This window comes from Macrosteles quadrilineatus, unplaced genomic scaffold, assembly GCF_028750875.1.
Source record: "Macrosteles quadrilineatus isolate MER2022 unplaced genomic scaffold, UCM_ALF_1.0 Scaffold_2__2_contigs__length_208266976, whole genome shotgun sequence".
In the NCBI taxonomy this organism is placed as follows: Eukaryota; Metazoa; Arthropoda; class Insecta; order Hemiptera; family Cicadellidae; genus Macrosteles; species Macrosteles quadrilineatus.
Window position 1 is genome coordinate 198,844,733 of NW_026542595.1, and position 23,359 is coordinate 198,868,091.

Sequence of the window (23,359 nt, forward strand, 5' to 3'; positions counted from 1 at the left end):
TTGATTTCAAAGATCAGTTTAGTGGTAAGATAGAATTGAACTAAGTAAATGCAAATAGATAACAAATGTAGGTAATGTAGGTTCTCTGCCTTGGAAGATAAGACGAAATTTGGAAACGACATTTTTTTCAAAAAGCTTCAACGCAAATCTTGAATAAATAAGTCACCTACTTGTTGGCCAGGTTAATAAATTATATTTGTAATTATTGAAATCCTACAGATGAAACTGCAACAAACATATTTTTTTCGCTATTAAAGAATATATTTAGTCCACAAAATTGTGAATCTGAAGACTTTTTTTATCTAAATCCGTTAACTATCAGATCAGCAAATAATCTTTACAAAAAATAAACTATGTTAAAATAAGGACAAACCAGGTTAAACTTTACAAAAAAAATTTTATTAAAACATTAACATATTTATGAATCTAGTTTTTTTTAAATACCAATTGTTTAGTTAACATTGAAACATCCAGCTTTCTTAAATGGGCTATGGATAGTGACTTATGAGGTTAAGTTAATTTCTTCCTATTATAAAACAAATGGTTATGAGTTATTGTTTAATATAAGTAAACCATTTGTGTCGGTTACAACCCTCTTATTTTAGCAGAATGCCTTATCTAAGTTATCCCTATCATTAATATTCATTGAACGATAAAAATATTCCTAAATTACCTCCATTATTGACTCAAAGTCACAAAACACCCCATTCCATTCCAACACGTAAAAAACCGCCAATGTAACGGTTCAGGACCTCCCCTTCCTTGCAAGTTCACTTTATATTGCCCTTTGGACTGCTTTATGTGATTTTAAACGACCACTTAAGACCCTTTTGAAGTTTCTTCGCATTTGAGAAAATCTCGACCTTCATAAGAATAAAACGGTACTCAGACAATCTTGATTTCGAATGAAGGTATTTATTGTAATCCACAGTATAAGAGTTGACTTTTAGGATTTATTTCTCCGCTCTATTATTTAACTATGCTTCCAAAATATTTGTTGGAAACTTTGTGGGGATGAATGCATTTTTTACCAAAAAGAAATTTACGCTCAAAGAAGCCGGATAAATTGTTCAATAGCTTACAGGTGATTCCTTCTTTTGACACTCGTTTACAGACATTCTGGTTACGCCGAAGTCTAATAGTTTGTCTAACATACCTATAATAATTCCTATAAGATACCTATAATACCGTAGTCTATATACCTATAATACTAAAATAATGTTTGTCAGATATTCATCCTGTTGTAACAATGAAATTATGATCAGTAGTGCCATAGTTTGAATTCTGATTCTTTCAACAGGGTAAAAACTCCACAAATCCTAGCGAAGAAGACTTTAAAGAACCAGTGTTCAAGATAAACATATTATTTATTTGATGATTGACTTAAGTCACACCTCCATTTCTCAAAGACAGTGACTTAATAGAATGGCCATGGCAATATGTTTTGTCTATGTATAATTTAAATTTATAACTCAAAAAATTTTACTCAGACCGTCTCTATTAATTTAAATAATTGATATTGGTTCAACTAAAAGCAAACCCAGAGTTAAATAATAATAATATTTCATCTACTTTACAAATATGAAAATTTGTAACGACTAGTGCCAAAGTATGACATAAGAACAGTTAAATCGTTGCATAAGAAATAGGAAGTAGCATTTGTGATGTATCGCAAAGAATTTTTACAGCCCATGTGTTTTGGATACTTGTTAAAATATTGAGGATCTTCTAAACCATCCTTTATATCTAAATAGCGTTCTAACCTGTTTGACTTTGTAACGCACCAATTGCTTACAACTGACTTTAGAATTTCAGATTTTTAAACTGTAAATAAGTAAACTTTGAGTATAATTATTACAACTACATTAAGTAAAATCTTTAAAATAAGGACAAACTTGTATAATATTTTAAATACTGGGATTTTGAATTGCTTGAAATATTTTTATCTCTTTACAAACGCCCAAAACTTTCCATAAAACTCAGAGTTGTTTTAAAAGTTGCACGAGTCCCGAGGGCCCGCGGGTCGGTCTCCTCAAGAGCAGGAGTTTGCTCAGCTCTGTTTTATAGGTTTAATTAAAACTTTGTTTCCAGTTGTTGGGCTTTAAATAACAGGATTGACCACAGATTTATATTTAGCTAAGGTTTTTCTTTAAGCTATGTACATGTGTAATTGTATTTAATGCATATATTTTGAAGTGAATTTTAATTCAAGTTAGATTTAATAGTACATATAAAAATGCAATAAGGATGCTGTGTTTTTTTTTTTTTTTTTACTATGCATTTTTAAATCTCTTAGACTAGTTAGTAGTTAGTATTTAGGTTAAACCAGTCGAAATCGACGGTTACTGTTAAGGTTTCAAAAAATACAACTTTTGAAAACTGAAATAAAACTTAGAAAAGAATAAACCAATTTAACTCCCATAAGAAATGTTGAGAGAAGTTGCTTTTGTGCATAAAGTCAGATGAACTAATGCCGATGTAAGATCGTAAATCTGTCCTTGCATACCTTTAAATTAAGACCAAAATTATGAAAATCGGTTGGGTAGAAGAGCCTAACCAACTCAGGAAAGAAACAATATTTTTTAACATATAGATGTGTGTTCAATAATTAGTCGAAAGGCACCTTTACCTTAACAACTATTCTGCTTTTGGTCGTCCTTAGTAGTTGCTTTAGTAGTCCTACTAGCAAAAGATAGTTGGCCCCTTCAAAAGAATTCAGGCAATTCAAAGCCAGCACCTGAATTGCGTTCAGAGAACGAAGGAACTTTTGCACATAAATGTAGTAAAGCCCTTCGGTTATAGCGTCATTGTTTATAATTAGGGTTTGAATAATTTTGCTGTTTAACAATTAAACTGATAAATAGCAGATGTAACGTTGATTTTGTAATCATCCATTTTCATAAGATAAAAATCTTGTTAAAAACGTACACGGTGATATGCGTTTCATAATTTGTTGACAAAAATACTATTAGTTTTTTTTTTTAATATTGATTGGACAGTAAAGTTTTATTTAATGTGAAAAATTATAACGTTTATAGTAGGCCTACACTACTGTGCTATTAAAGAAAAAAAAGAAAAAAAGGGAAAAAAACTAATTCTACAACTCACTTAGTGTTTGATTTTATGTTGAAGAAGGAAATAAAAAAGTAAAAGTTGCAGACTTCATTAAGTGACATCCACGTTTTATCACTACTGCTATGTTTCGCCATTTTTGTTGCATATTTACCTATTAGTGAATGATTTGTTTAAACCTTAGATTCATGTATAAATAGATCTTATTAGATACAATCAATTTCAAAATATTTTTTTGAACGTTCTAAGCCAATATGTTTAATAAGACATTAATTTATACTGATAAAAAAGTACAGGCAGACACAGTAGCACAGAGTGCAGGAAAAATGTAGAAGCTACATGTATACCATATAGATATATCGATCTAAAATATTTATTGCTCAAAGCTAAAACAATAAATATTACCCAAGAGCAGAACAGTTATATTAGCTCACGTAGGCTGTTTCCCTTAGAGAGCAATAATAAATCTTTACCCAATATATCTTAGAATCTACACGGTTTTAGCCTTTATAGCTCTGTTTGCTCAATTTATTATTTTATTTTACGCTCTAATGATATATTTGTTTGGTCGAGCAATATTTTTATTTTGTTAGATGGATTGCCGTGAAATACGAAATACCTTCACACTATAAAATAATTTTTTTTTGTTTTAGAAATTTCAATATGGGTTTAGATAAGAAACCAGGAAAATATACGAGTTTCTTAGTGTTTTGAAAATATGTCAAATGCCTTAGAATTTACTCTCTACGTCTACGCTATGCTACTTTCAATTTTTAAAACCATTTTAGGGAGTACAGTATGGCATTACTTAGAAATTCCTAAAAATTAAACTAGTAGATATATTTATGAGTAATGAGTCAACCTCTGTAACGTTAAATGCTTTTAACATAGGGCTATGAAATATCAAGCAACTCGTTTACGAAGATGGCGTTTCTATAGTACCAATCACCCAATCAACCTATTTTGAATTTAAAGTAATATTAGCTAAAGAACTTGAATAGAAGACACATTTCATTGCAGAATGCATAACCTATGTATACTTAGTTGTTAGGTCATGTAAAATAATTTTAATGAATATTGTTACGTATCAGACAAAGCGTTTTAGGTATGCTGAATGACTAATAAAATCTTGAATGTTATTTACGGAAGTATTTCGCCTTATATATAACGATATAGATTTCTTGAGGCAAGTAATTACCATCTACCAATAATTTACAGATGATTCAACCTTTTGAGCAGGTATAAACGTGTATTTACAAAGTAATAGCCAGTGTATTTCACTCTAGAATAAGGATTTGCAGTAGTTTTATTGGATCACTGAAGGTCCAGCCAATTGAAGGGATGTTGTGAAGGAAGTCACGTCTACTTCACCCTTCCGATCCTTTCATTTCCGGTTCGTTGGTCCTGCCTCAGTTTGAGTCTCAGTTTTCGGATTTTCTCCCAAAAGTTTTCATTTTGTCTGTAAAAGTAATAAAAGCAGGTATGCATACCTGTCTATGACTTCATCTTCATTAATTCAATCGTTTTCTCAGGTTTCGTTATATGTATCATAGCCTAACTAACCTAAGATCTTAGCTAACGAACAGGCCAAACATGTTTCTATTATTTTGACTAGTTTATTTCGTTAAGCTCACCTCACCTAACCAAGAAGAGTTGAGATAACTCATACAACTAATGTAGAATTTTTAACGAAAATTGATTGACAGTGACAAGTATGTATTACAACAAGCTTTATGCAGTGCGATGTACAAAAAATACCCAACAAATATACAGCAACAGTTTATACTATATCATTACATTTTTAAATAATGAGTATCAGTTAATCTGGTAGTTCTTCCCCTTCGTACAATTTTAATTTTTACTTTTTCATGCTTAGTTTACAGTAAATACTATATTTTGTATCGTGGATTAATTTAACTAACAAATAATATAGTGTGCCTTTGGGTAGAAAAGTATATAATTAAATTTAAATTAAACTATCATCCTATCATTGCTTGCGAGCAGTTTAGTCTTAGTAATAATGTTTTTAATTATACGTACAGTGTCTTGTTTGTACGTAAAATATCGTAAAATTTTTCTTAAACACAGCAATATTGTGACAGTAATTTGTCTTACGTAACCCACCTGATGAATTATTTTACCCTGGTTAATTATATAGGCAATGAAAACAGCTCGTTATCAGTTCCTCGAAATATTTTAATACTTTTGTAAACTGTTAATATGATACATAAGAATAACTTTGTTTCAACTAATAAGTCTTTTTAATACTTTGAGATATTGCGTTATTTTGATTAACATTAATTTAGGTAGGATATCAAAGAAAAGGATGAAAAGAGAGGACTGTAGCAAAGGACGTGGCCAAGAAGAAAGGGTTCTTTGATTACAGGACTTGAGGTCTGTACTTCGGCAATCTAATAAACTATGTCCTTTGTAAGGACAACATAGCAAGTTTCATCTTATTTATTTTAGTGAATAAAAAAATACCAGAGTCCTACTACTATAAATACAGGAGACAGATTTCAAAGAGTTTTAAGATATCCAGGTTCGTTATTTTACCACATAGTGTAGGGTTGAACCTACTACTGTAGGTCTATTCATATAACTGTATCTTTGATTGCCAAAAAGCAACCCCATGGATTAAACATATCTCACTATAGATTTGCTATCCTGATAGATGAGCAGAAGATAATAACTGTGTTTTCAGCTTTGTATTGCTGTATTATTATTGCTATTATTATTTATTATAATAATAATAAAATTCAAAACTGCTCACAAAATTCAAAATATTTATAAAATTCTAAAAATTCTAAAAAATAAAATTCAAATAAAAATAAATAAAATAAAATTCAATAAATAAATACATAAAATGTAAATAAAAACAAATAAAATTGCTTCATAAAATTCAAAGCTGTCTCACAAAATTCAAAATTAGTTGATTGTGGCATAAACCAAAATGTGCTTTAAATTGTGGAACCTTTTGAACTGAATTCAAAAGCTAATTTTTGTATATAATCATATTAATTAGTTACCCGCAACAGGTCAACAGTAGATCGTGTAAATTAGAGTAGTGATGGAGCATATGTGCACACTGCACAAGAACCTTTTTCACACAGCGATCACATTGATTAATTTCTACACTCCAAATAATTATTTCCTTTGCATGAATCAACGTCTAGTATTGTGACTTTCAGTATAATGGAAGGGTTTTCTTCATCTCTACCTCACGCCATCTTAATTGAAATGAGTAGTTAAAATTTAAGTCGGTATAGTTACCTGTGTAAATTAAAGTAATCTTATAAAACAATTAAGTGAAATGTTCTAAATATAAGTTCTTCCCCAAAAATACCTTACGACTCTCTGACCCAATTCAGCACGTTCATCAAGTCGTTAAGGGTGTTCGATCAAAAATAAAATTTTTTTTTTAATTTTTTTTTTTTAAGTATAATTGTTAGGGTCATTATAAGGGTAAGAACAAATGTCACCTGAAATTTTTAAGTGGCCTAATAAGAGAGTTATGGGGCTTTGAAGTGCTAACTCCGTTTGCTTTCCAGCTCAAAAACGGTTTCGACTATATTCACCAAACTAGTCTTAAAAATTCCAAAAAATATATCTTTACAAGCTAAAACATTTTATTTCCCATATCGTTTATAAATAAAAAAGTACCTTTTTTTGAAAATTCGATAACTGGTTTATTTTTAAATGAATCGAGACAAGACACATATCAGAACAAAGCCAATGATGTACAGAATGTATAAAAAAATACTCCAATGGAAAATTCTTAAGCGTTTTGAAACTGGAAAGAAAACAGAAATAACGTAAAACCAGCGTGGCGTGCGATGTGAGTGTGTACAGTGCTCATACGCGCACTCACGGCGCGCGGGCGCACGCCCCTCCCTCCTCAACCCCCGCACCGGCCGCGCCTACACTGGTTCCCGCGCGCTACCTACTCTCAGCTACCTGCTGCCAACCTGTCACCGGTCACGTGTTTTGTATTTTGTAGTTATATTTTGTGATTGTGTTATAGCATTGACTAAGGAAATAAAATTTTGTTTCTCTTGTTTGTGGTTATTGTTAGTATTGTTAAGGTGCGATGGGAACCAAAAAACCGCATAGTAAATACAAACCACGTAAACGCAGTAAACGCTCGAAAGTGCTTAGAAGAATCCATGAACGGAAACGCGAGGGCGAGGATGTAAACACTACTAACAATAGTTCAAATCTCTCCGAAGAAACTAGCGAGGAAATTTTTGATCGTCTTGTGGTATCCAGGTAAGTTGTATTTGAATTAAATCATATTTAATTGTTGTTTTTTTACGTATTTGGAAAATTTACATTTTTAATATCTTCCCCGTATATGTAGTGTATGGAGAAAGTATTGTTTTCGTCAAAGTTTTCAGTGTATTTCTATTTGGGTCCCCCTGAACCCAAAAAAGTGGTACAGTATTCGAAGTGATGTCTGATGTGTGTCTTTATGTGTACAGAGCCACAGACCACACATGTAGTCCGGTTATGATGAAAATTGCTATGTATGCTCATGGTATTTCCAGACATGTTTTTTATATTTTTTATTGTGATTTTAATGATTTTTTTTCCATAAAATAATGGGAAATCAGATTTTCTCGAAATTTACCCGAAAAATGTTTTTTTAATTAAGTACGTAATAGTCCTTTACATTCTGAACAAAATGGTACAAATCCCATTACCGTAAAAAGTACAGTTTAACAGTTATTGTGACTTTTGTGATTTTTTACTATAAAATGTCATATTTATTCTCACCGCTTACCCATGATAAAGGTTGTTTACAACCTTATGGGAGAAAGTATGTGTCGGAATGCTGATATCGTGTATTATTGTCACGCTAACCACTAAACCACCGAGGCCGATGGCTGCAATTCGTATTGTTACGGTAATGGTGTTCCCTCAGCTAATGAGAAGCCCACAGCTGTCATCGTGAGCTCATCTATACCTCCCCTGAATAAATACCTAACAGGGTCCGGTTTTAATTTTATATGTTAAAGTTCTCGTTTCTTTGTTACACATAGTACAGTTTGGTACGGTGAACTATAGGCATAGTTGTATAGGTATGGTAATATGTATATATGGTTATTTAAAAACTGAGCTAATACAAAGTCTTTCCCATATTGTCGTAGAGACAACCTCAAGGTCGAAACAAACAATAAATAACGTATGAGTATAAGAATAAATTTAGCTAATTTATGTATTAATTTTTTAGGTCGGTTCAAAACGCTCCAATCACACCATTGAATTGCCAAACAACCTCTGTCGATGAAGACATGGATATAGACACATCTAGTCGTAGCGGGGATGACGGCAGTACATGTGATGATTTAGCAGAACTTTTAGTTGAGCGCGTGCCATTTGAGCAGCTTGAAGAGGCGAACGTTGTCTCAGGCAGAAGGCTAGTGGACATCAACCATATTTTGTTTCAACTCGAAATAGTGGCCAATCATGGAAAACATTGCACAATGGGTAGATATAGACTGGATCGTGAGATTGTTAATGGCCTTTTTTCAAAGTTTGTTTACCATTGTGATAACTGTGATAAAGAATTTACAGTTACCAGTGAACCTGATACCAATAAAAATGAGGCAAACGATGCTCTTGTTTGGGGATCTCTATCGGTAGGCATAGGCCACTCTCAAGCAACCGAATTATTGAGTATATTAGATGTACCTGCAATGTCGGCGAAGAAATTTAGGGCTCATGAAAATAAAATTGGAAAGGTGAGTAAAAGTCTTTAAAAAGTAATGAAACTTTAATATTACATATCTTTGTTTTATTGCTTATTGTGGAAAATGTTTACTTTCTATACAATAACTTAATTGATTAAATTAAGAGCCGTTTGGTTACAGTAATTAGAGCTAATAGAAATGTGTTAGGCTAATATGTACAGGCTACTTAAATGTATTTATATTTCTCTATGCTTATAAATGAATAATATTACCTTCAATAACCTTCATGCTAGCCGTTTTAATATATCCGGGTTTTATCCATTATATTAAAGTAATTTTTATTTGTCTATGTGCAACAGTTCTGTTTCATTGCTTCAATATATGGATACACATAATACCATGCCTTGTCCTTGATACCATGTCAGGTGTTATACCACGTCTAACTAGCTACTGTTCTTGACTGTTCAATGTTTTCTTTTATATTTTGTAGGTTTGGGAAGAGGAAATGATCAAAAAAATGAAAGAAAACGCTGAGCAGGAAAAGCAAATCGCTATAGAAAAGGGAAACTATTTAAATGGTGTACCGTTCATTACTGTGATTGGTGATGGCGGTTGGGCCAAACGGTCATATGGACACGGGATGAACTCTTCATCAGGCGTGGTATGTTAACACTGCAAAACAAAAATAAACAATTTCCTATCTCTATCACCTATAAGTTTGTCATAAACTTTCAAACCCATTTTGGGCCACTTTAACGGTCGGTAACCATTCAAACTAAAAATAAATTGGATAAAGGCCAAAAACCAGTGAACGTATAAACGTTATATTAACAGTGATATTTTAATCTGTTGTCAAACCTCTACTGTAATTTGAAATTTACCACAGAGATGAACGTTACTTCCAGAACCAAAAACATTGGTGATTTGAAGTATATACTGACTGTCATTTTCTTAAAATTGAAGCTGAAATAACAACCAAAACTAGAGTACTGCATAATTTGTAACTTTAAATTTAAAAAAATTACAATTACATTTTACAAACTTCCGTCTAGTTTATTTTCTAAGTATTTCATTTAAATTTAGAATCTACTGCTGAGGTTGTATTATACTTGTTATATTTTCATTTCAGTAGGCTACCTTGTTGTATTCTGAGTTTTGGGTTTATTGCTTTGTATAATGTTAACTAATATTTTCCTTATATTTCAGGGAATCGTTATTGGTGCCGAAACAAAGAAAATATTGTTTTTAGGTGTTAGAAACAAATTTTGTTATGTATGCACCAAAGCAAAAACTGCTAAAAAAGAAACGCCGCCTCATGTGTAGTTAACTACCTTGTGTAGTTGCGAGCACTCAGGTACAAGGGACGGACTAGTGACTGGTGAGTTGAGTGGTGTGGTGTGGTTGTGGCGTTGGTGCGGCCGTCCCTACTCCCCCCTTCCACCCACCCATCCCACCCCCAGCTAACACACACAGTTCCAGCAGCCTCCGAACGGTGCCCCCAGCGCGCCGCGTGGCGACTCTGGGAACTACGGCATCTCAACTGTGAGTGTCTGCTCGCGTCCAAACGCCCTTAAGTTCGCTAACCTTCCTGATAGTGTTAGTTAAGAGCAATTGTTCACTAAATGATTCATTGTTTGAGTTTAAACCTCATTTATGACCAAACAAGGACCCACCTCAACATTTACCTAATAACAATTAGTTATTGCACATAACCTAACATTATAATTTATCAGGAAAGTTTATCCTGCAATTTTTTTACTAAATAAACTATCTCTTTTGCAAATAAAAAGTACAATGTTTTGAATTATTTATGACAAAACGTTAACAAATAGATTGCCAATATTAAATTAGCGAACGTGAACCATCGTCAAAGTAAGTAAGAAAAAAAATGACTGTACAAACACACGTGCAGCGATAAAATATTTATTCCCTTTTACCTTTGTTTAAAATCCTGCAAAAAACTAATTTCTTATTCAAAGCGTTTAATATCAACGGGTATTTGATTATTTATTTGACAATAGCTTTGATATTTCATGTAAAGGTAAATACCATATCTAGAGCCATCATAAACAAAGACAATTGTTTGACAATACGGGATGAACGTTAAAGTAAATGGACAATTCTCCGTTTATTCCATTTACCGCTCTTTATCGATCCACGTTTGTCACATTAATCCACGGATTACAAGGATTACATTGGCTTACAGAACGTTAATCCATAGATTACAAGGATAGCAGGTTACCGTCAGAAGCCTACTGTTTGATGTTTGTGGTTTTTCCGTGCCATTTAGTTTGTTTAACTTCTATTATTTATATTTATTTTCAAACTAAATTAGTCAAACTACGCACTAAAGGGTTGTTTACCTAAAGAATACGTTACTGAAATGCTTTGTGTTACTTTATTCCGTCTATTGTACTTAATTGATATTGATTTATTTTAGAAAGCAGCATTGAAATTCTGGTAAAGATGAACAACATTCATCATTTTTCATTTAACGAATAACAGAAAACTTCACTTTGCACACAACTCGGTTTAACAGTACCTGTTTAAAATATACTCTATACCAAATTTAGCTGTTTAGACAAAGACAGCCATTTACTTTAAATAGGTTCAGGCTTTAAGGTGATTTGGTAAATTTAATGGCCACGGTCCTTCCCTAACTGCAAGACAACTTTGTCAAATTAACACCTTGTATTTCTGTCAATTTCCTTTTCTTGTATGATAATTATAATTCACTAATACTCCAAATCGTCTAGTAAATATTTGTTAAATAACAAAGCAATTGTTTGTTACATTTGCCTTAAAAGCGATCAATAGTTAATGCTAGAAGGATCAAAATTTACAATCTCCTATAATATGGAATTGAATGGATGAAAATGAACAAAATATTCTACCATAGCCTGACTCACAATTGAAATGTTTATTCAAAAGCTGCTTTGAAATCTGACGATACTTCGTGTGTCAAAAGTAACCTAATACAATAATTTTTTACCTACACACATCGCCTCGTTTCGTTCCAAACTTAAATTCTATTCAAATTCAGTATTGAATTTTGTATGAAAGTGAATGTAAGTGATTTAAAAGTATAGACATAGATACCACTTACCATTGGGCTACCAAATAATGAAGTTTTCGAACGGAGAGATGGCGATTGGTGATTAACAACAACAACAATATTTAGACCGTTCCTTTGAAATGAATACCCATCAAACGGGATGATGGTAGATGCAGAAAATAATTGTAAAAAGAGAAACATACAAATGAGGAAAATAATTCAAATCCATCTGTATTTACACCTTAATCAAAAGTGTGCTAGTGTAACTGAAAATACCCCCGCCGCAGCAAACCTGACGCCTAAGCGAATTTCCATTTGGCTGAATTGATTTTAAATTGATCTATTTAAATAACATTAGGTTTAACGAGTACCTAGGTTTGCTGCTACAAGGAAACTAATAAAGTGCGTGTTTTAAGTAAAATAATTATTGCTTAGTATAAAATGAATATATTTGCCAAGTTTGATCAAAAGATATCCATAAACAAGCAAACTACAACATTTTACAATATTCTCCATAAGAATAACATGGGAATTTTAAATTTACCATTTTTTTTAGTTTTCTCCGTAACCAATAACCGTAAAAAAACACTTTGATATACTGAATTGTTTGTTTTTTTAAGCTCTTTAAGAAGGTTTAGAGAAAAATTGGGAAATTTTGTGTTTTGAGGGTCCAAAGTGAGAAAAACCAATTTTCACCCCATAAAACCCCCCATAAAACCCTGTTCCCATGGTCCGATCATTCTGAATCGCGAACTCATTCAAGTTTATCCTGCCTTACACCTTCAAACCAAATTTCATCAAAATCGGATAAAAATTACTCAAGTTATCGTGTTCACGGACATATATATATATATAAAAATTTGAACGAGTGGTGTTTTTGGCCTCTGGGGACATCAAAATGAAAAAGTAAATCGGTCCCGGGCCTAAGTCTTACCATGAGACCTACGGTAATAGCTACTTCCCTATAGAGAAATTCGCTAAAAGTGGTTTTATATCCCTCATAGTTTATTCTTATATTTTTAAATTATTTAGATGATTTTGCCGTCACGGATGTTCATTATTGTGGGTTACCGCATACCCAGGATAACTAGAGGTTTGAGATCACAGAATGAAGGCTTTGAGGCATTACGTGTTCTGAATGTCTTCTAATGAGGACTCTGAGACGTCATTATCTTCAGCTGATCCTTCCGTATGTTATCACATGAATTACACACTAATCAGAATTAGTATTGAGCACGCCTTTAAGATGTAGTAATAACACATACAGTAAATGAGTAATCTGTTAGTATTTACTAATGTTTTAAGTTATGATCAATGTTTTATAGTTGCATTGAAGCACGAACAACCACTGATAGGCCTAATTGTTTTATCATGTAAATATTTTTAACTTTTTAATTTTTATATCGGAAAATTTTTGTGTTGGGAACCCAGCTCTTTTCACTATCTAACGTTTAACTATTGATAGAACTTTTGCTTGATAGCCCGACGAGTTCCAACGTGATGAATGACGTGAGTCCAAAATTGATTTCGCTTGGAATAAAAGGTTTAGATTGTTAATGCGAGCACTATAACCACTAAATATTGTTTTTTCCTTTGTTGTGTAATAACGAGTTATAAGCAGTAGTAATTTTAAACAAATTATATACCTAGAATGCAGTAATTTTTTAATAACATGTTTTGTAAAAAATGAAAATAATAGGACTCTTAATAATGAATTAGAATGATCTGCTTAAACATGTGTGTGGTATAATATAATTTTTCGGATAGCTATTTTTATACATATATACACATGAAACATAACAGAAATTTTATCCATTTGTGGGCTATCTATTTTAGTTTGTGCAATCATAAAATCAAGTGAAGGAACTAAGTCATGTATTTAATTACAACGGAGCTTAATCACCATATGATTACAGCTATTATAAGATTGAGACGCAGTAGGAAGATGTATTTGCTGTGTTATCGAACATGATCAGTTAGATCCTAGTAGGATAGTCTTTTGAAGTCAGGACCGTGTTTTAAAAGCCTACAATCAAAGATAGTTGGTTTCAGTTTCGAGCTGTTCGAGCCATTCGACTATTAGGCAAAAAGAGATAACTCATCAATCTTCTTGTTAACCTAACCTAAGACAAAGTAGCAAGACTATAAAAAAATGTCATTCCAATTAATTTGTAAGTCAATTATTTAAATGCAAAATATTCAGATCAAATTCTAGACTTAAATTCGACAAGAAATAAGAATTTTTATTTAACTTTCAAATTGTACACGATTAGCAAGAATCATGTAGGGTAGGTGTCTTCTGATTGGTCAGAAGACACATTCAAGTTGTAAGCCAATCAGGAGATGCCTACTGACTACCTATTTAAAAGCACTTCTTGCACAAACTGTCCATGTTTCTTTCTAACCACCAAACAATTAAGTAGTTGTGTGAATTAAAGTTAAATTTTTTATTTCGAGTAAGGTTTTTTCAGTGTTTGTCCCCCCTTTTAAAGATAAGTTTTTTAGAACAATAAGAATTAGATTGAATTTTGCAAAACCTATAACTTAATTGAAATAGTAAAATTTATCTTTTTATTTAAATTATTGAACCTTTTAAAACAAGTTAAACACAAATAATAAATTTTTGTTGTTAAATTAACGAGAACAGGGTCAAAAGGGTTCATTGCACCTTTGTTTTTATTTTAGGGGCTCACGATTTAAATTTTAAATTGAAATATTTCAACATTTATAATGTACCATAAAATTAGTAAAAATTTTAGAATGAAATGTAAAGGTGAAGAGATTTTAAATTTTTAATAAATACCAGGATTTTTGACTTATGACGTCATTTTACCTGAGTTAATAATATAATAAATTATGGTATAGTACAGTACATTAATTAATGTAATCAAGATATAAAATTAATTTATATGAATAGTCTGTATAAAACGTCTTAATGCCAAAAATGTTAATATGTAAACATCTAGACAGGTAGAAAGCCCAAGACTTGTTGGTTTTTCGTTGATAAATTAGCAAAGAAATCGAGAACAAAATCATTTGCTCCTAACAATTTACTCTTGTATTTATAGCGGTTGTTATTGATTGTCCCAACCAAACGACAATGGTCAACCCCAACCCTAATTTTGGGCTTAAATCCCTCCTAATCCGGGGTAGTTTACTATGCAAAGTCAACCTCCCGCTTACGTGCATTGTATCATTGAATAATTAAACTGCTAATAACATGTGGATTATAATGCTGAATCAATATAAAAAAAACATTGATTTTTTCCACTTTTACAAATATTATACAGTCATAGGTTTGTTGTTCATGTAACTTATATTTCAACATTAGATTTCATATAATTCAAAGTAAATAGTAATTAAAAGATTTATGAGGTGTAAAAATGGAATGTATCTGCAAGAATAAATTACATATATAACAAACATTTTAAATTAAAAAATATGTTAGATGAAGAACGATGATTTTTTATTATATGTTCCTAAAGTATTACTTGTCAAATGTGTATGATAAATATAAAACACAAAACATTCCAATGGTGTTTATAAACACAAAATAAATAACAAATAGAATAACACTTGTAGCACAATCTTATTATTGATTGATGCACTCTTATTCAGGCTGTTCATAGTATTTTACCACTCAATACTTATAGACTATTTATCATACTTTGTATTGAAAAAATGTCAGAGGCGTTATTGTAGTCAAAAAATGATATGTGAACAAATTTTAAGGCGGCTTTAGCACTTCTCGACACTCACACAAACTGTGGTTATTTATGTGATTTTTAAGACGGTAAATATTTCTAATGCAATTGTGATGGCTATTGATTGTCAATCATACGCGTTACACTATTAGTGTAGGGTAAACATACGGAGTGGTGCTGGAAGATGTCTCATTACATCCATCAAAAAAGACAAAAACGTCAAACACCAATCATTAAATTTTGTACAACTCTCAAATGCAACACATGGTATTAAAAGGGATAATATTGCAATATAACATTTTACAAACCAAATAACAGCTCAAAGGTCTACATAAAAGCTCAAAACGAATGCCACTTAAAAGCCAAGCTTTAGTTGAAGCTCAGGTGAGCCGAATACCATTGATGAACCGGAACCAGAAGGATTGGAAAGATCCAAGGACGAGATTCCCTCAAGGGGTTCAGTAAGACGGACCTGGGGTAATATAATACAACCCTTATATGCGTCTGCTTTGGAAAACAAATTGTATTAATCAGACACAAATGTGTAGGTCTATATGTATTTGTGTAAGACCTTTAAATTATTTTTTTATTTAAATTGTCTTAATAACTTTATTACTTTAGTGTTGACAAACTTTCTAAGCAAACATTCATACTTATTTTAGATTTTATATATATATTTTCTATACTATATATATATATATATATATATATATATATATATATATATATATATATATATATATATATATATATATATATCTTCTTAATATAATATTAATGCAGGGAGAGTCTTCTAAGCTGTCCTAAACAGATTACAGACGAAATACAGAGATTAAACAAATCTTTTCCCACTAATTTTCAACCAAGGAACAACGGAAATATATTTTTATCATTTTTAAAACACAGGGTGTTCCAGAAACTGGAGGTCATGGGTTCGAATCTCAGAGTTTTCAAAAGTAAACATATGCCATGTTATGCATAATTTTAAATATCTAGACTAGACAAACAATTTAATGAAAACAGAACTCCTTTATCTTCATCCGTTTCTAAATGGCGGACATTTGTAAGGAAAATATTGATATTTACAGAATACCCTGTATCTTGGAAACCACTAAACGTATTTTCGTTCTATTTGAAAATTCGTAATCCTCTTGAGTTCGGCAATTTTATATGCAACATAGCAAAATTTTAAAAACTAAATATTTTTTCAATTATTTTAATTTTTTATGTCGGTACCCTTGTAAACGAAAAATTTTAAACGGTAACATATGTCATAAGGCGTATCATATTGCAAGTCTTGCAAAAACAAACAACTTTTAAATATAAATCCACCGTCTATCTTTGTTAACTTCTAGTAATTAATCAAAAACTCCAATTTCCAATTGTATTAAATAGTGTATCAACTTACATGGGCATACACTTATATGGGCAATTGAGTTTATCAGTTGCCATGCATTCTTGTATTCCATTAAAAAATATTTCAAAACCATTTTTCAGTTTAAAGAATCTATTGACAAGGTTATAACAATCGTTTGTCCAATCAGGAAATTGTTAAGGGACAAATGGACTAGAGTGAAATGGAGCGTGTTGTTACAGAGATGTATTTGTTTGCGTGTGTCTGTGTGCGTATGTCAGTGTGCGTGTGTCGGGCGTGCGTATCTGTTTGTTGATTGGTTCGTATTTCAGAGCAGGTGTGTTCGGCCCAGACGAATCACTACGACAACAATGACAATTTGTATCCAATTGTTTTTTTCCTGTCCAATAGCATTTCTATTTGTTTACAAAAGATTCAAACATCGATAATATTTTATACATAGTTGGTACTCACTAGTGTATACTAAATTTATATTACCTTTATTTTTGAAATAATCGGTGTATTTTCAATCAAGTCTATAAATTATAACCTAATGTTTGATGTATCATTTCAGTTTTTCCTTCAACCACATGAATGAACATTTATTTAACCTTATTTATATTTATTAGGATTGTCAAGAACTTGATTTATATTTGTAAAAAATTTATAGAGAATGCTCGAATAAGTAAGTAAATTTCAAAATAAATATTCTCTTGTGTGATAAAATATCTTATTACAAATTGTTCGTAAGCAATTTTGCTGAAGGTTTTTAACATTTACCTTATCAAAACATAAAACTTCTTTAATCAATACACCTTCATACTGAACCTACTGTCCAATAATGTTCTGAAGCACTCTAAACTTCGTGTAATTTTGAAGTTTTTAATAACTCTAAAACAAACTTTCTTAGTTTCAAAGACATCAAAGAGGCAAACTTTTTAATAGTGGTTAGGTTTAGACTTGGGTTTGCATGGCATGCTGGGATTGTTAGTTAATGGTGGTCATCTAAATACAACTTTGGACTGCTTGGCTAGTGACATTTAAAATTCAAATTCTATTTTTATGATTAAAACTAACAAAGATTCTCAAAATATTGTTAGTTTTGTAGTTTTATTTATGCACTTACCAATGAATCCCTAATTCTCTAATACATGTTAAATACTTTTAAATTGTAGTTTCGATACTAATAATAGGTTGTTAAAAATTCTTGATTTCAATAAATATCCTGAATCACATAATTCATGCAATAGATGGTTTTTTAATCGTGCTATATTGAATTTGTCGATTCAAAACCATGATGCTTTTTGATAAACAATTTCTTAAAAACTTACAAATTATTAGATTTGTTGTTTACCTATAAAGCTATTATTGGCTTGTGTGAGCGACAGGTTCAATTTTAGGTATATAGCAATATCAACTTTTGTGTATTTTTGACCTAAATTGCAACTGAATATAACCTATAATCAATTATAAAGCCATGTTATCGTTGTATTGTTTTGATACGTATTTTAAAGGTCGCGAATGTGGAAAAAATTCAGAATTTTCGCTAAATAATTCATACGATTCATACAAGACAAATATTCAAGACATTTAAATATGTTAATTTCTTTTTAATGCATCGACTTAAGATGTTTGGGAGCAATTAAAGTGTCTTATCCGAGAACTTCACAAAATTTTGTGCGATCATTTTACCATGCAGTTACACATAGGAAACACCCAGAAGTTCTAAGTAACCTATTGGTTTCAGAGCTCAGCTTTAATCCTAAAAAAAAGCTTATTTTTTTATTGGGTTCGTAGGTTCAATATCAAGCGGAAATCTTCCTGAACCCAAATTTCAATTCTCATCGGACTATAATGGTATATAACAGATATAGCTGGGTGGCTCAGTGGTTGTAGTACTCGCCTAGTAATCAAAGGTCTCCTGATGGTTTGATCCTGGCAAAAGCGTGTAGCTTTTTAATGGTTTTAAACTGGACACAGCTGTCCTTGATCATTGGGCTTTTAATAAATGGTTCTGACTAATGTAAGAGCTGATCTTAGTCAGTAACTGTTATATGCTATACTTAAAAGTTAATTATGATATTATAATGTTGACATGTTGCCACCCTGCGAGGTGAATCAGGGTGGGAGGTTCTTCTTGAAAGAGGCTCTCTCTCTTAAGATGGTTTTACTGGAATAAAGATGGTGTTTCCTCCACTTGGGTTTTATTTAAATTATAAGCCCATATAAAACAGTAACTAAGCTAGACAGATCACTTTCCTCCATTCTACACTCATATTTAACTCATATTAGGGTTAAAATACGCACCTTGGTGGCGTCTCCATCTCAAGAATTAATTGATAATTGACAACAATAGATAGTAACAAAAACCTTGGCCTTGGTCTAAAACCATGAACATTGTTTAGTCCCCTCAAAGAAATAACTCTAAAAATTTGAACTAACAGTGTAAAGGTAATAAAATATATTTAAATCAATAAAATAAATCAATATTAATTGTAGTACTGATTTACTGACAAGTAAAACAGTAGATGGAAATCAACAAACACATCGTTTAAAACACAAAATATCGCAATTTTTATTTTTTTGCAACACATTTACTGTATTTACCATTGCAAATGTTTTTGTGACAAACGTATAAAAATAAATGAAATATTTTCAGCTCAGTACAAAGAGGCACGCGATCTTTCTCCATAGCATTCCATGTGTGCGTGGAGGGCGATATGGAGATATGGGAAGTCAAAAAACAAACACGCACAACCCATACTGTCGAGACGCAGACATATTGTCCTCTGTATGCACTGTGTAGCTTTGTACGGTAACAATATTACTCTGTTGCCGATATACAATAATAAATGCAGTGGTTAAATGTGGGTAATTATTTAATAAACATCTATTGGCTAGTTCATTCCTACCACCTTATCTACCCCAAACTCCGTTCGCAAAAACTTGATTTTTACCTCCACAGATTTTGTAGAATACATTTATCATTTGAAGTGCAACGAAAGTGTATTGCAGATTAAATATTATTTAATATTCTACTCAATCTTTTATTTATGCTATGAGTTTTATTTAATATACCTATAATAAGCTCAATGTTTACAAAAACGTTCATAAAAACCATTCATACTGACACATTTACTTAACTGTGTCTGTAGACCTTAGCTATGAGACACGTTAGGGTGAAATGAAAAGGAAAATAAAAAGAAATTGTTCCTTTATCTTAACTATTCCTTCCTATAGAACCAAGCCTTTATTCTATAGTTCATCAGTTATTTGTGGTAATATATTTTCCGGCTATAGTTATTAACTGTAGATAATTGATAAAAAAGGTTTTCCAAAAAATAGTAGTATGATATATCTATTTTTTAATTACTGTCACAAAATGAGACAAATTCGTTATTTATTGTGTTGTAGCTAATAACAAGCACTCTACCACAATACATAACTCTATTACTTTCTGTAGCATTTCAAGTGGTTTCATATATGACCATGAACAAATTAAATATTTACATTACGAATATTACTTACTCAAAGCTCAGAATTTACAATGATTAAAAAGATAAAACTCAGAAACAACTCTCACTTCGTTGTAATGTAACACAAACGAAATAACTAATCATTATTTCAACAGAGTGTTCAAAAAAGGTGGAGACATAATTTACCTAGTGCTTCTTTGGATCAAAATAATGAGAAAATCAAGAATTAAAATTTTTCCAAAATCGCTTCGTTAGCCAGATATCCACCATTTTGTATTTAAGTCATGCAACTTGATGTGTGTGTTGGTGGGTATGTTAAGGTAGAAGATACCCATGTTAGAAAAAATGTTGACTCGACAAAACCTTAATACCTAGACCAAAGATGGATGGCAAGAAAGTTAACAGTATATATTATAAGAGTATGTTTTCTAAGAACATTTACATTTTGACGTATCCACATAGCACTTAGTTTTCCCCTTTCCTCAATTAATTAGGACTAACGAAAATAGTAAGTATTCCACAGAAATCAATGTCATCTATGTGTTCTATTTGAACGGTTATAAAAATAGTTTAAAGTTAGTTAAAATAGAATCATTTTGATTCTTCTTAACTCAAGTTTTTAACATATAAAACCTAAATATAGCTTTCTACCAACACTTAAAAATTTCGCCCCAACAATAGTGTATTTGTAGTATTTTATAACATTAATCACATTTTAATTTTAGTAACAGACATAACTTATCAAATTAAATATATTATTAAGGTTGTTTAAATACCTGTAATGTCGATAATCCAAATTTGGACTCTCATTTGGATTCTCAACATTACAGGTATTCAAACCACCTTAATTGTATATTTGTAATTCGGAGGCTGTCCGTTCAAAGAATAAATATAGTTAATTACATTTTCTAACTTTATCTGAACCGTACACAGATCGTAAAGACCATAATTATGATTAAAGATGCTTAAAGAGTGCATAAAGGATTTTGATACAAAGTCTTGTTTTATATTTTGAAACCTAAGCTACAGACAAAAAATAAATATTTTAATCTTTGTAAAAGTATTTAATGTAGGGTTAGAGTATATAACTCTTAGGAAAATTGGTTTGATACATTTTTTGAACTATTTGAGAAAAGCGAAAGTATATTATACAAAAAATTATAATGTAATATTGATGTATATTACAATTATAATTATTATCTAAGCCACATTCAAAATAGTTTAACAAAAATCACACCCTCTAGTAGTTAAAGAAGTTTAAAAAGAAAATTATTCACACTAAATCCTTATAATTCATGTATTTATGATTTTAAACAATTTTTTTTACCACGAATAAGTTTAAAACTTAAAATAGATATTTTTATGTAACTTTATAATGTTTATGTCTTAAATATTTGTCTAATTATAGTGTAAACCTTCATGCAATAGAAATTAGTAAACAAGAAAAATGCGCTTACCATTTAGACATCAATTCAAGGTTTCGTTACATTGTACGCTCACACCGAAACAAACACTTTACGTCTATCGCGCGGACCTGGAGCGCGGAGTGCGCCGTCCTCCGTCTGGACGTCAACTGCCGGGCGTCACCCGCTTCAACCCCACCACAACCCCCTCACTACCACTGCGGACACATCCATCAGCTGATGATATCATCGATCCTGCCGATAAGTTTTGTGATTCGGAATCCAATGGTGATAAGAGTAATTAACTGCCTTTGTTGTTTTCGTCTGTTGCATTGTTTTGTTTGTGGATTGTACCTGTTGTGCTGTAAAAGTAAAATAAGTGAAATGGTGTTTTTGTAACGTATGATCTGAGATGATCAAAGGAGTAAAGTATTGTTACTGTAAATGTCATACTCAATGCTGACCGCAGTGAGTAATGATAAGATAAAACAGATGATCGGGTTTGAGAGCAACGATAGTTTTTTCTACGCACTTAAAAAGGCAAGCGTTTTTTGTTTTGACTTTAAAAGTCATTTTATCATGTTTGGAAAGGGACAGAACATTATGTTGGTGTGAAATAATGTCATTTTTTCTTCGTAAAACTAAAATTTTTTGGTATTTGAGTTTAAAAAAAAGATGTATTGAAATTATAAACTTGGCCTGACTTAACGGGGCAATCTTTATTGGAAATATGTTGGATAGTTAGTAATTGGATAGTATTTAATTAAATTGGAGATGGAACTCCTATTATGATGGTTTATTGAAATGGGATTATTTAAATTTCCTGTTATATTATTTTGCTTAGACATATTGCATAGTAATCTGTTTATAATCATCACGAAAATATATAGAGATAAAAGAAAAACTACTTCTATATACCTTATTCTGTAGCTTGTCAATTAAAAACCATAAATTGATCCTTAACTATAATAAGGACGATAATAAAGTCCCTTACTTAGCTTATAATTTCTATAATACATACGGTTATAACGTTATAAGTTATATCACTGTATTTAGATACAACTAAAATATTTCTCAATCCAATCTAAAATCTGAACTTAAAAAAGTATGGTACTTTTGCGTTCGCTGAAATCTATTTATGTTCCAACTGACGTAAAAGTGTGAATTACAAAAAGTATTCTTTACCTAAAATTTGTATGTATACCTTAAGTCTTAATACATTGTTCATACGTTGATATTTTAATATCGTTAAAATGAAATGATGATATCGTTGATTCTCGTCATTCGCCTATTAGGTGTGATGATTGGAATGTCCAATCAAAATTGATCACCACTACCATCTTGTGTATTTACCGTCTTGTCAGTAAACAGTATAAGTGTAAATATATTATTACAGTATAAGTGTTATTTGACGTTTTTATGGTTTCAGGTAAATTAAAAACAAGTCCGATGCTAATCAAGAAGTTATTTTAAATTGTTGTAAAGTTGGTTGAATGAAGAGTAATAAAACAAGAAAAACCTCAAACTATAAACGAAACATAATGCATTTAAAATGTATACACCGATCCACAAGGCCAAAAAGGAGTGTATTTTATCCTATTA

At 31.2% G+C, this 23,359-nt stretch overlaps 1 protein-coding gene across 2 annotated transcripts in view; it reads right to left on the minus strand.

The window, feature by feature from the left end:
* The window catches only part of LOC128987787 (kinesin-like protein CG14535), a 78,356-nt gene extending 56,441 nt beyond the window's left edge, over positions 1-21,915 (minus strand). For both annotated transcript variants that reach the window (XM_054408813.1, XM_054408812.1), the window contains exon 1: positions 21,812-21,915. The gene's annotated coding sequence lies outside the window, so the exon portion shown is untranslated. The remainder of the gene's footprint in view (positions 1-21,811) is intronic.
* Positions 21,916-23,359: the final 1,444 nt, after the last annotated feature.